We start from the raw sequence: 14,389 nt of genomic DNA on the forward strand, positions 1-14,389 counted from the left end.
TCATCAACTCATCCCTGACCGCTGGCTACGTCCCTCCCGTCTTCAAGAGAGCGAGAGTTGCACCCCTTCTGAAAAAACCTACACTCGATCCCTCCGATGTCAACAACTACAGACCAGTATCCCTTCTCTCTTTTCTCTCCAAAACTCTTGAGCGTGCCGTCCTTGGCCAGCTCTACCGCTATCTCTCTCAGAATGACCTTCTTGATCCAAATCAGTCAGGTTTCAAGACTAGTCATTCAACTGAGACTGCTCTTCTCTGTATCACGGAGGCGCTCCGCACTGCTAAAGCTAACTCTCTCTCCTCTGCTCTCATCCTTCTAGACCTATCGGCTGCCTTCGATACTGTGAACCATCAGATCCTCCTCTCCACCCTCTCCGAGTTGGGCATCTCCGGCGCGGCCCACGCTTGGATTGCGTCCTACCTGACAGGTCGCTCCTACCAGGTGGCGTGGCGAGAATCTGTCTCCTCACCACGCGCTCTCACCACTGGTGTCCCCCAGGGCTCTGTTCTAGGCCCTCTCTTATTCTCGCTATACACCAAGTCACTTGGCTCTGTCATAACCTCACATGGTCTCTCCTATCATTGCTATGCAGACGACACACAATTAATCTTCTCCTTTCCCCCTTCTGATGACCAGGTGGCGAATCGCATCTCTGCATGTCTGGCAGACATATCAGTGTGGATGACGGATCACCACCTCAAGCTGAACCTCAGCAAGACGGAGCTCCTCTTCCTCCCGGGGAAGGACTGCCCGTTCCATGATCTCGCCATCACGGTTGACAACTCCATTGTGTCCTCCTCCCAGAGCGCTAAGAACCTTGGCGTGATCCTGGACAACACCCTGACGTTCTCAACTAACATCAAGGCGGTGTCCCGTTCCTGTAGGTTCATGCTCTACAACATCCGCAGAGTACGACCCTGCCTCACACAGGAAGCGGCGCAGGTCCTAATCCAGGCACTTGTCATCTCCCGTCTTGATTACTGCAACTCGCTGTTGGCTGGGCTCCCTGCCTGTGCCATTAAACCCCTACAACTCATCCAGAACGCCGCAGCCCGTCTGGTGTTCAACCTTCCCAAGTTCTCTCACGTCACCCCGCTCCTCCGCTCTCTCCACTGGCTTCCAGTTGAAGCTCGCATCCGCTACAAGACCATGGTGCTCGCCCACGGAGCTGTGAGGGGAACGGCACCTCAGTACCTCCAGGCTCTGATCAGGCCCTACACCCAAACAAGGGCACTGCGTTCATCCACCTCTGGCCTGCTCGCCTCCCTACCACTGAGGAAGTACAGTTCCCGCTCAGCCCAGTCAAAACTGTTCGCTGCTCTGGCCCCCAATGGTGGAACAAACTCCCTCACGACGCCAGGACAGCGGAGTCAATCACCACCTTCCGGAGACACCTGAAACCCCACCTCTTCAAGGAATACCTAGGATAGGGTAAGTAAGGGTAAGTAATCCTTCTCACCCCCCTTCTCCCCCCCAACAAGATTTAGATGCAAGTGGCTGTTCCACTGGTTGTCATAAGATGTATGCACCAATTTGTAAGTCGCTCTGGATAAGAGCGTCTGCTAAATGACTTAAATGTAAATGTAAATGTAAATGGTCCCGGTTGCTGTGTGGTAGCAGAGAAAACAGTCTTATGGCTTGGGGGTAGAGGAGTCCTGTTGGTTCCAAACTTGATGCATCGGTCCCGGTTGCTGTGGTAGCAGAGAAAACAGTCTTATGGCTTGGGGTAGAAGAGTCCTGTTGGTTCCAGACTTGATGCATCGGTCCCGGTTGCTGTGTGGTAGCAGAGAAAACAGTCTTATGGCTTGGGGGTAGAAGAATCCTGTTGGTTCCAGACTTGATGCATCGGTCCCTGTTGCTGTGTGGTAGCAGAGAAAACGGTCTTATGGCTTGGGGGTAGAGGAGTCCTGTTGGTTCCAAACTTGATGCATCGGTCCCGGTTGCTGTGTGGTAGCAGAGAAAACAGTCTTATGGCTTGGGGTAGAGGAGTCCTGTTGGTTCCAAACTTGATGCATCGGTCCCTGGTTGCTGTGTGGTAGCAGAGAAAACAGTCTTATGGCTTGGGGGTAGAGGAGTCCTGTTGGTTCCAGACTTGATGCATCGGTCCCGGTTGCTGTGTGGTAGCAGAGAAAACAGTCTTATGGCTTGGGGGTAGAAGAGTCCTGTTGGTTCCAGACTTGATGCATCGGTCCCGGTTGCTGTGTGGTAGCAGAGAAAACAGTCTTATGGCTTGGGGTAGAAGAGTCCTGTTGGTTCCAGACTTGATGCATCGGTCCCGGTTGCTGTGTGGTAGCAGAGAAACAGTCTTATGGCTTGGGGTAGAGGAGTCCTGTTGGTTCCAGACTTGATGCATCGGTCCCGGTTGCTGTGTGGTAGCAGAGAAAACAGTCTTATGGCTTGGGGTAGAAGAGTCCTGTTGGTTCCAGACTTGATGCATCGGTCCCGGTTGCTGTGTGGTAGCAGAGAAAACAGTCTTATGGCTTGGGGGTAGAGGAGTCCTGTTGGTTCCAGACTTGATGCATCGGTCCCGGTTGCTGTGTGGTAGCAGAGAAAACAGTCTTATGGCTTGGGGGTAGAAGAGTCCTGTTGGTTCCAGACTTGATGCATCGGTCCCGGTTGCTGTGTGGTAGCAGAGAAAACAGTCTTATGGCTTGGGGGTAGAAGAGTCCTGTTGGTTCCAGACTTGATGCATCGGTCCCGGTTGCTGTGTGGTAGCAGAGAAAACAGTCTTATGGCTTGGGGGTAGAGGAGTCCTGTTGGTTCCAGACTTGATGCATCGGTCCCGGTTGCTGTGTGGTAGCAGAGAAAACAGTCTTATGGCTTGGGGGTAGAAGAGTCCTGTTGGTTCCAGACTTGATGCATCGGTCCCGGTTGCTGTGTGGTAGCAGAGAAAACAGTCTTATGGCTTGGGGTAGAGGAGTCCTGTTGGTTCCAGACTTGATGCATCGGTCCCGGTTGCTGTGTGGTAGCAGAGAAAACAGTCTTATGGCTTGGGGGTAGAAGAGTCCTGTTGGTTCCAGACTTGATGCATCGGTCCCGGTTGCTGTGTGGTAGCAGAGAAAACAGTCTTATGGCTTGGGGGTAGAGGAGTCCTGTTGGTTCCAGACTTGATGCATCGGTCCCGGTTGCTGTGTGGTAGCAGAGAAAACAGTCTTATGGCTTGGGGGTAGAGGAGTCCTGTTGGTTCCAAACTTGATGCATCGGTCCCGGTTGCTGTGTGGTAGCAGAGAAAACAGTCTTATGGCTTGGGGGTAGAAGAATCCTGTTGGTTCCAGACTTGATGCATCGGTCCCTGTTGCTGTGTGGTAGCAGAAAAACGGTCTTATGGCTTGGGGTAGAGGAGTCCTGTTGGTTCCAAACTTGATGCATCGGTCCCGGTTGCTGTGTGGTAGCAGAGAAAACAGTCTTATGGCTTGGGGGTAGAGGAGTCCTGTTGGTTCCAAACTTGATGCATCGGTCCCGGTTGCTGTGTGGTAGCAGAGAAAACAGTCTTATGGCTTGGGGGTAGAGGAGTCCTGTTGGTTCCAGACTTGATGCATCGGTCCCGGTTGCTGTGTGGTAGCAGAGAAAACAGTCTTATGGCTTGGGGGTAGAAGAGTCCTGTTGGTTCCAGACTTGATGCATCGGTCCCGGTTGCTGTGTGGTAGCAGAGAAAACAGTCTTATGGCTTGGGGGTAGAAGAGTCCTGTTGGTTCCAGACTTGATGCATCGGTCCCGGTTGCTGTGTGGTAGCAGAGAAAACAGTCTTATGGCTTGGGGGTAGAGGAGTCCTGTTGGTTCCAGACTTGATGCATCGGTCCGGTTGCTGTGTGGTAGCAGAGAAAACAGTCTTATGGCTTGGGGGTAGAAGAGTCCTGTTGGTTCCAGACTTGATGCATCGGTCCCGGTTGCTGTGTGGTAGCAGAGAAAACAGTCTTATGGCTTGGGGGTAGAGGAGTCCTGTTGGTTCCAGACTTGATGCATCGGTCCCGGTTGCTGTGTGGTAGCAGAGAAAACAGTCTTATGGCTTGGGGGTAGAAGAGTCCTGTTGGTTCCAGACTTGATGCATCGGTCCCGGTTGCTGTGTGGTAGCAGAGAAAACAGTCTTATGGCTTGGGGGTAGAAGAGTCCTGTTGGTTCCAGACTTGATGCATCGGTCCCGGTTGCTGTGTGGTAGCAGAGAAAACAGTCTTATGGCTTGGGGGTAGAAGAGTCCTGTTGGTTCCAGACTTGATGCGTCGGTCCCGGATGCTGTGTGGTAGCAGAGAAAACAGTCTTATGGCTTGGGGGTAGAAGAGTGCTTTTGGTTCCAGACTTGATGCATCGGTCCCGGTTGCTGTGTGGTAGCAGAGAAAACAGTCTATGACTTGGGTTGCTGGAGTCTTTAACAATATTCCGGGCCTTTCTTTCACACCACCTGGTACAGAGGTCCTGGATGGCAGGGAGCTCAGCCCCAGTGATGTACAGGGCCGTACGCACTATCCTCTGTAGCACCTTGCTGTCGGATGCCAAGCAGTTGTCATACCAAACTGTGATGCAGACCAGTCAACATGCTCTCAATGGTGTAGTGGAAACATTAGAAGATGATACTCTCGACTGGCGACTAGCTGGCAGTATAGCGTGATGACTTAATCACGATTTATGACATTGTTTGAATGGCTGACCATCTGTGGGCTGTTACAAGGGTGAAACACATCCTATATGTTGCTTTCCCAGGACGGGACATTCCCATAGAACCCTGGGAGCATAGACACTATTGAAGGTGTGAAGAATGACAAAATGTGACTCGACTAAATTAATGTTATTTTGTGAATGAAACTGTAGTTTTCCATTTTATAAAGAGCTGTGAATTTTGATATGTCTTATTGCATTGTATGTTTCTGGTTGATGTTTGATATGTCTTATTGCATTGTATGTTTCTGGTTGATGTTTGATATGTCTTATTGCATTGTATGTTTCTGGTTGATGTTTGATATGTCTTATTGCATTGTATGTTTCTGGTTGATGTTGTTTTTAAAGTGACTGGGTTGAAGTTGCATTTTGGGTTGACTGGTTATCAGGCACATACATTCCTGTCGTCCGGTCATAACATTCAAACTGAGTTGATTAGATTAGAATCTGGGTGTGTTGTTTATGCCTTTTCATTTCACTAGCAAAGTGGAAAGACTTTTGAATTCGTGTTGGGGGTGAATTTACGCTTGAATTTGGTTAAAAGGGCAGTGAATTTACTCATACTAGAGAACTAGAGAACTTGCCAACTTGCTGCCAAGCTCCTGGGTTGAATTGAGTAAATGCATACCTCATTTTACAGAAAATTATTTGATTGACCATACGTTCAGAATTTAGAACGTCTATTGGTAAATATTCTAACACTAATACTATATTACAGTATTTATACATTAAAATACTATATTACACATAGTACATGCTTGGGTTCCATCTTGACATCCCCGGTCTACTTGACCCAATAAATGAATGCTACAACATTGGTCTACTTGACCCAATAAATGAATGCTACAACATTGGTCGCCAGGATAAGCTATTTGTATCTAGCCTCTTAATAATTGCATATTGGTGCAAGCTGGACACGTTCATTATAGTCATACTGAGACGTGATGCAATGATTTGCTACCTTGACTAGATTCCTCTAGAGACGCACATGGCCTGTTGCATTTATTCACATAATAATGTAGTCATATTGATTAATGTCGTTTATTATTGGAATGTCTATGGTAATAGTGCTCACCATTGCCCCTAGTGGCTTGTTTTGAAGTAATCTCCGGACTTCCTGCTTACCTGGATGGATGTCTCATGTCATGTAGCCTTGGGGCGTTTCCATGGAGAAATCTAAGAGTCTATATTTTTGAGAAATAAAGGCATATATATATATACATGAACAAATGTATTTAATCCCATCAATTCAAAGGTTTGGATTTGTGATTGAATAGATGGAAAGCTACCGGACATTTTTGGAAAGGTATTAAAAATCGATCAAAACGCTATAATGTTGACGTAAACACCCCTGCCAACTACTATCAACACACATATTTAGTTTTACCTTCTGTAAGTTTAATAAATATTGTCTAGTGTCTTGTCATTCTGTTACCAAAAACTCACATACTGTATCTTTCAGTTATTTTCTAATTTCTCTCCCTCATGACGAGCAAGGATAATGAAAGTTCACAGAAGTAACAAGTAAGGGTAGACCAACCAATTAGCTTAGCGTTTTTATAAACAATGTCATTACTAAATCGCCAACAGAATGACCAAAATATCTGTAACAGAATGACTTGAACTGAATTGGCTACAATGGTAACTCATAATAGTCAGAAACCACAGTTGGGTCATCGGCTACTGTTCTACCTTTCACTGGTATACTGTTATGTTCAGCTTAGGACTGATTTCTTTCTCTTTCTGTTGTCTGGTGGTTAAAGCAAGAGTGAAAACAGTCTGGACAACCCATCCCCCTCTCTCTCTCCCTGTCTCTCTTCTCTCTCAGCAGTTAATGGCACCTCTTCCAGCTCTTACTGACACCTACCCATGATCTCCCTCTCTTTCCATTTACTGTAAACAGACCTCTCACCCAACACCGGAGTTACATTGACATTGAAAGTAGTTGAAATTTAGTCAGTCCAAATCTGAACCAATCATAGATGTCTGTTTTACAGGTTTGGACACCATAGTAAAGTACATTAGAGTATAATACAGTAGTATAATTTACTGTACTGAACTTTAATCTACTGTACTATACTGTATTGAACTCTACTCTACTGAACTCTACTGTATTGAACTTTACTGTACTGTAATTCACTGAACTCTACTGTACTGTACTATTCGATACTGTAATGTGCTGAACTCTACTTTACTGTAATGTACTGAACTCTATTCTACTCTACTGTAATGTACTGAACTCTAGTCTACTCTACTGTAATATACTGAACTCTATTCTACTGTAATGTACTGAACTCTAGTCTACTCTACTATACTGTAATGTACTGAACTCTATTCTACTCTACTGTACTGTAATGTACTGAACTCTATTCTACTGTTATGTACTGAACTCTAGTCTACTCTACTGTACTGTTATATACTGAACTCTATTATACTGTTATGTACTGAACTCTAGTCTACTCTACTGTAATGTACTAAACTCTACTCTACTGTAATGTACTGAACTCTATTCTACTCTACTGTACTGTAATGTACTGAACTCTATTCTATTCTACTCTACTGTAATGTACTGAACTCTATTCTACTCTACTGTAATGTACTGAACTCTATTCTACTGTTATGTACTGAACTCTATTCTACTCTACTGTAATGTACTGAACTCTAGTCTACTCTACTGTAATGTACTGAACTCTATTCTACTCTACTGTAATGTACTGAACTCTATTCTACTCTACTGTAATGTACTGAACTCTATTCTACTGTACTGTAATGTACTGAACTCTATTCTACTGTAATGTCCTGAACTCTATTCTACTGTAATGTACTGAACTCTATTCTACTCGATTCTGCTGTGCCCTACTGGCTGTACTGTATTGTGCTCTACTGTGCTGTGCTGTGATATCCACACTTGTGAAACATAGATGTCTATGATTGGTACAGATTTGGTACTGTCCAGACCAATACAATTTGGTCTTGTTTGAGGGCACAGCTCATTAGAATAATAACCAGTGGGCGTTTCCGAACATCCATACTAGTGTATTACATACGCTGGTATAGGTAACGCTTCAATTGAATACTAACTTTGGTGTTTGATCAACAGCACTAGATTTTACTCGTCTTTTCCGACTCACGTGTCTGACAACAGCTGATAATCAGATAAATTGTGCATTCGGAGTACTTTTTTTTCTTCGAAAATCCCATACTATTTAGTACGCCAGTAAGGGTTTTCAGACACGGACAGTGTGTAGAATAACACCCAAACATGCAAAGGAGGACATTACATTTTTCTACCTTTGTGTACCTATTCAGGATACATCACAATGAAGAGAATGCCACGCATAATTATGCATTTCTGTATATTACAGATCAGGGTCATTATGTTAGCATCATTATATTAGCATCATTTTGTTACCATCATGCTGTTACCATCATTATGTTAGCATCATTCTGTTACCATCATTCCTGCGCCGACAGAGATGGCTGCCTCGCTTCGCGTTCCTAGGAAACTATGCAGTATTTACATTTTTTTTACATGTTATTTCTGACAATGGTTCCTCAGGTAATCTTAGGTTTTATTACATACATTTGGGAGGCACTACTGGATATTAGAGCAACGTCAACTCACCATCATTACGACCAGGAATACGACTTTCCCGAAGCGGATCCTATGTTTTGCCCACAACCCAGGACAATGGATCGGATCCCAGCCGGCGAACCAAAACAACGTCGCTGTAAAAGGGTCAGATGAAGCGGTCTTCTGGTCAGGCTCCGGAGACGGGCACATCGCGTACCGCTCCCGAGCATACTACTCGCCAATGTCCAGTCTCTTGACAACAAAATTGATGAAATCCGAGCAAGGGTAGCATTCCAGAGAGACATAAGAGGCTAACGTTCTTTGATTCACGGAAACATGGCTCACTCGAGACACCCTATCGGAGTAGGTACAGCCAGCAGGTTTCTTCACGCATCGCGCCGACAGAAACAAGAATCTTTCTGGTAAGAAGAAGGGCGGTGGGAGGCGGCCTTATGATTAACGAGACGTGGTGTGATCATAACAACATACAGGAACTCAAGTCCTTCTGTTCACCTAATTTAGAATTCCTCACAATCAAATGTTGACCGCATTATCTACCAAGGGAATTCTCTTCGATTATAATCACAGCCGCATATATTCCCCCCCAAGCAGACACATCGATAGCCCTGAATGAACTTTATCTGACTCTATGTAAACTGGAAACCACATATCCTGAGGCTGCATTCATTGTAGCTGGGGATTTTAACAAGGCTAATCTGAAAACAAGACTCCCTAAATTCTATCAGCATATCGATTGTGCAACCAGGGCTGGTAAAACCCTGGATGATTGTTATTCTAACTTCCGCGACGCATATAAGGCCCTCCCCCGCCCTCCTTTCGGAAAAGCTGACCACGACTCCATTTTGTTGCTCCCAGCCTATAGACAGAGACAAAAACAGGAAGCTCCCGCGCTCAGGTCTGTTCAACGCTGGTCCGACCAATCTGATTCCAAGCTTCAAGATTGCTTCGATCACGTGGATTGGGATATGTTCCGCATTGCGCCAAACAACAACATTGACGAATACGCTGATTCGGTGAGCGAGTTTATTAGCAAGTGCATCGGCGATGTCGTACCCACAGCAACTATTAAAACATTCCCAAACCAGAAACCGTGGATTGATGGCAGCATTCACACAAATCTGAAAGCGCGAACCACTGCTTTTAACCAGTGGTGACCGGAAACATGACTGAATACAAACAGTGTAGCTATTCTCTCCGCAAGGCAATCAAACAAGCTAAGCGTCAGTATAGAGACAAAGTAGAGTTGCAATTCAACAGCTCAGACACAAGAGGTATGTGGCAGGGTCTAGAGTCAATCACGGATTACAAAAAGAAAACCAGTCCCGTCGCGGACCAGGATGTCTTGTTCCCAGATAGACTAAACAACTTTTTTGCTCGCTTTGGGTACAATACAGTGCCACTGACACGGCCTGCTACCAAACCCTGTGGACTCTCCTTCACTGCAGCCGATGTGAGTAAAACACTGAAACGTGTTAACCCTCGCAAGGCTGCAGGCCCAGATGGCATCCCCAGCCGCGTCCTCAGAGCATGCGCAGACCAGCTGGCTGGTGTATTTACGGATATATTCAATCAATCCTTATCCCAGTCTGCTGTTCCCACATGCTTCAAGAAGGCCACCATTGTTCCTGTTCCCAAGAAAGCTAAGGTAACTGAGCTAAATGACTACCGCCCCGTAGCACTCACTTCCGTCATCATGAAGTGCTTTGAGAGACTAGTCAAGGAACATATCACCTCCACCCTACCTGACACCCTAGACCCACTCCAATTTTCTTACCACCCGAATAGGTACACGGACGACTCAATCGCAACCACACTGCACACTGCCCTAACCCATCTGGACAAGAGGAATACCTACGTGAGAATGCTACAGCTTCAACTACAGCTTAGCATTTAATACCATAGTACCCTCCAAACTCATCATCATTCTCGAGACCCTGGGTCGCCCCCCAGATGGTGAGGGTATATAATAACATCTCCACCCCGCTGATACTCAACACTGGAGCCCCACAAGAGTTCGTTCTGAGCCCTCTCCTGTACTCCCTGTTCACCCACGACTGCGTGGCCACGCACGCCTCCAACTCAATCATCCAGTTTGCAGACGACACTACAGTGGTAGGCTTGATTACCAACAACAACGAGACGGCCTACAGGGAGGAGGTGAGGGACCTCGGAGTGTGGTGTCAGGAAAATAACCGTAAGGCTCTCCAGAGGGTATTGAGGTCTGCACAACGCATCACCGGGGGTAAACTACCTGCCCTCCAGGACACCTACACCACCCGATGTCACAGGAAGGCCATAAAGATCATCAAGGACAACAACCACCCGAGCCACTGCCTGTTCACCCCGCTATCATCCAGAAGGCGAGGTTAAAAGCAGGGACCGAGAGACTGAAAAACAGCTTCTATCTCAACGCCATCAGACTGTTAAACAGCCACCACTAACATTGAGTGGCTGCTGCCAACATACTGACTCAACTCCAGCCACTTTAATAATGGAAAAATGTACGTAAAAATGTATCACTAGCCACTTTAAACAATGCCACTTAATTTAATGTTTACATACCCTACTCTTCTCATATGTATATACTGTACTCTATACCATCTACTGCATCTTGCCTATGCCGCTCTGTACCATCACCCATTCATATATCTTTATGTACATATTCTTCATCCCTTTACACTTGTGTGTATAAGGTAGTTGTTGTGAAATTGTTAGGATAGATTACTCGTTGGTTATTACTGCATTGTTGCAACTAGAAGCACAAACATTTCGCTACACTCGCATTAACATCTGCTAACCATGTGTATGTGACAAATACAATTTGATTTGATCATTCTGTTAGCATCATTATGTTACTGGGTGTTAATCCACTTCACTTACTGTAGTTCAATAACCAAAAGAGATGTTTTTCAAACTCAAGGTGTCCTGTCATAGATGACACCACATTCTTTCTGCACACGTCTTTGACTCTTAATTCCCGAGTATATACTTAACAGCTTTTGGAAAACTGTTCACATGAAAAACAAAGGAAGGGTTTAATGTAATTCTGTTACCTATCCTTACATCTGCACTGTTCTTCTAGAAAATGTTCATTGGAAATTGTTAAAAGTAGCCATTGTGCATAGAGTTGTATGGTTTGTTTAACTTTGCAATCAACTGTTTTTGTCTGGCATACTTTTAAAGTGAAAATAAAACAGAGACTAGCGTCATTCTGGTACCGTGGAATTGCCCCAAGCCTAATAAACTTGCGAGGAAAGCGGGCTGCTGCAGCATCCATATTCAAACAGAGCACACAGCTTCGGCATCCTTCTGGAGACATGACAAACTGACCTAACTGCCCCTAAACCCAATTATCGCCTTTGTGAAGGATATCTCACCCTTCTCTTATTCAAGTTATGCTAATGTTTTGACAGGTCTCATTCACATTTCACAATGCACTTTTCCCCTTATAACTGTGCTAAAACATTACGCAAAAAAACAAAAACATTTTAATATTTACCAGTATTTGGTGAGTTTAGCGAACCGGTTTACGTAAACTGCTAGTCGTTGTCCAGGGTGCTGAAATCCCCCTATTCCTTCGCTGCAGGTTCAGGGAACGTTCGTTCAATCCGCTGAGAGCGAGACACAGCACACAGATTTAAAATGCAGTCCAACTGCTGTGGCCGTCAGTGACGTTAATAAGACAATTCCATTCGTGCCACCAGCATTGAAGCCAACAGAGAAAATAATATCTTCGAAATTGTGACTTTATGAAACCAACGATGCAGAAGTAGTGCAGTGGCTATGCTCTCCACTGCTCCGGGACGGTTTTGCCGGTCTAATTGGCATCGCTTTGCTATTTGCTTTTTCCTTCCCGTATACTCTCTCTCTCTCTCTATCTCTCTCTCTCTCTCTCTCTCTCTCTCTCTCTCTCTCTCTCTCTCTCTCTCTCTCTCTCTCTCTCTCTCTCTCTCTCTCTCTCTCTCTCTCTCTCTCCCTCTCTCTCTCTCTCTCTCTCTCTCTCTCTCTCTCCCTCTCTCTCTCTCTCTCTCTCTCTCTCTCTCTCTCTCTCTCTCGCTCCCTGTCTCTCTCTCTATCTCTCCCTCTCTCTCTCGCTCCCTGTCCCTCTCTCTCCACCCGCCCTCGCAACAGAGAATTCGATTTATGGTCAATTTGCTTTTGTAGGCTAGAGAGGAGAGACGGACTGTTTCGTAGCCTATACACCCCCTGTCGTCTTTTCCCCTTCCCCCCCACTTTTCCTCCTCTATAGTCCCACGGTTTGCTTTTATTAGCGCAACAGTTTCCTACATGCCGGAAAAGCCGGTGCCCGGTGGTAAATGACAGCAAGCGAAACCCGTGAAGGGTGGGGGCACCGCGCGCTCTCTTCCTCATTAGCTTTCAACACCACATGAATTGAACGGCACCGACCGACTTAGCTACATGCATTTTACGAACGCACCGAACCCATAGAGGATAAGACCATAATTTGAAACTTATTCAGGAATCACTACAGACACACTGATGCTGCTCGCACATTCAAACACATTTTCTCTGATTAGGCCTTTCATGAGCCAATCAGGGTAAATTAGAATGATTGACACGATGTGGCATGAATGCACAGGGGTTTGATGGATGAAAATACCCTCAAATTAAAGTCTGCTTTAGTTATTATGTGATTTCAAATCCAAAGTGCTTGAGTACTCAGCTAATTGTATACCTTGGCTCAATCAAAGTGAATGTGTGTATGCAAATCATAATAATTTGATGGGTGCTAACATTTGTTCCATTAGCACACATGTGCAAAGTGTGTATTTTATGCATGTTTGAACTGGAAATGTTTTTGTTGTTGTTACATATCCCAACTTTCCCTGAGACAGCCTTAGAGAGTGGGGTCTGCCATTATCAACGGTGACCTGGAGTAATTAGGGTTAAGAGCCTTGCACAAGGGCACATCGACAGATGTTTCACCTTGTCGGCTTGGGGATTCGAACTAGAAACCTTTCGGTAACCGCTAGTCTACCTGCCAGTGTGTGTGTGTGTGTGTGTGTGTGTGTGTGTGTGTGTGTGTGTGTGTGTGTGTGTGTGTGTGTGTGTGTGTGTGTGTGTGTGTGTGTGTGTGTGTGTGTGTGTGTGTGTGTGTGTGTGTGTGTGTGTGTGTGTGTGTGTGTGTGTGTGTGTGTGTGTGTGAAATACATGCACATGCATAAGGATTCCCTTTCTTCGATCACTATATCACAGTTCCATAACCCATTTATCAGTATCAGAGTGACATTTCATGTTCTCTGTCTTCAGATTGTTTCCTTCTGAACACAGGCTTTACTTTCCCGTTGAGGCACAGAGGAGTTACCCTCCTTTCTTCTGACGGGCTGAATTTATGATTAGTATTCTAGAGTCCTCCTGCAGCAAATATGCATTTCACACTTACATGCACACACAGTGGCAGCTGCGAAGGGCCCTCCAGTGACCAAGAGCTGTAGCCGGTCACATAGTCTCTTCAGACGTGTCCTAAATTAGCTCATGCTTTCGAAACTCAACTTGAGCTTATTAGCCTTGGGGAACATCAGGCAAAACACTAGCTAATGGGGTTTAGCATGTTCCAGACTGTGTTTGTATGATTAGCAGTTAGCTAGGGCTGGGAATTGCCAGGGACCTCACATTGTGATATTATCACAATACTTAGGTGCCAATATGATAAGTACTGAGATTCTCATGATTCTATATGTATTGCGATTCGGAAATACATTTTTTTTGCGATTCAAACATACTTCTCACCATATGTCTGCTGCAGAGGGACAAGAGAGAGCTAATGCAAAAGCAAGTTTGGATCAGTCATGGAAACTAAAGTGCTGAAAACAAATTGTTTTACTAACTAAAAAGACTGAGAACAAGAATGACAAATAATGGCGTAAAGGACAACGTGAACCAGCCTGCTCTCATAGACTAGACGTACTACTTTGCAAATACTTAGCATGTTAGCTATCCCTTCCCTTAACCCAATCCTAACCTTAATCCTTTTAGCTATCCCTTCCCCTAACCCAATCCTAACCTTAATCCTTTTAGCTATCCCTTCCCCTAACCCAATCCTAACCTTAATCCTTTTAGCTATCCCTTCCCCTAACCTTAATCCTTTTAGCTATCCCTTCCCCTAACCCAATCCTAACCT

General features: G+C 45.4%; 1 protein-coding gene across 1 annotated transcript in view; it reads right to left on the reverse strand.

The window, feature by feature from the left end:
• The window catches only part of LOC118378192 (transmembrane protein 121-like), a 101,411-nt gene extending 89,315 nt beyond the window's left edge, over window positions 1-12,096 (reverse strand). The window contains exon 1 of the mRNA XM_052524119.1: window positions 11,747-12,096. The gene's annotated coding sequence lies outside the window, so the exon portion shown is untranslated. The remainder of the gene's footprint in view (window positions 1-11,746) is intronic.
• Between the last annotated feature and the right edge of the window lie 2,293 nt (window positions 12,097-14,389).

This window comes from Oncorhynchus keta, chromosome 8 (assembly GCF_023373465.1).
Source record: "Oncorhynchus keta strain PuntledgeMale-10-30-2019 chromosome 8, Oket_V2, whole genome shotgun sequence".
Lineage (NCBI taxonomy): Eukaryota > Metazoa > Chordata > Actinopteri > Salmoniformes > Salmonidae > Oncorhynchus > Oncorhynchus keta.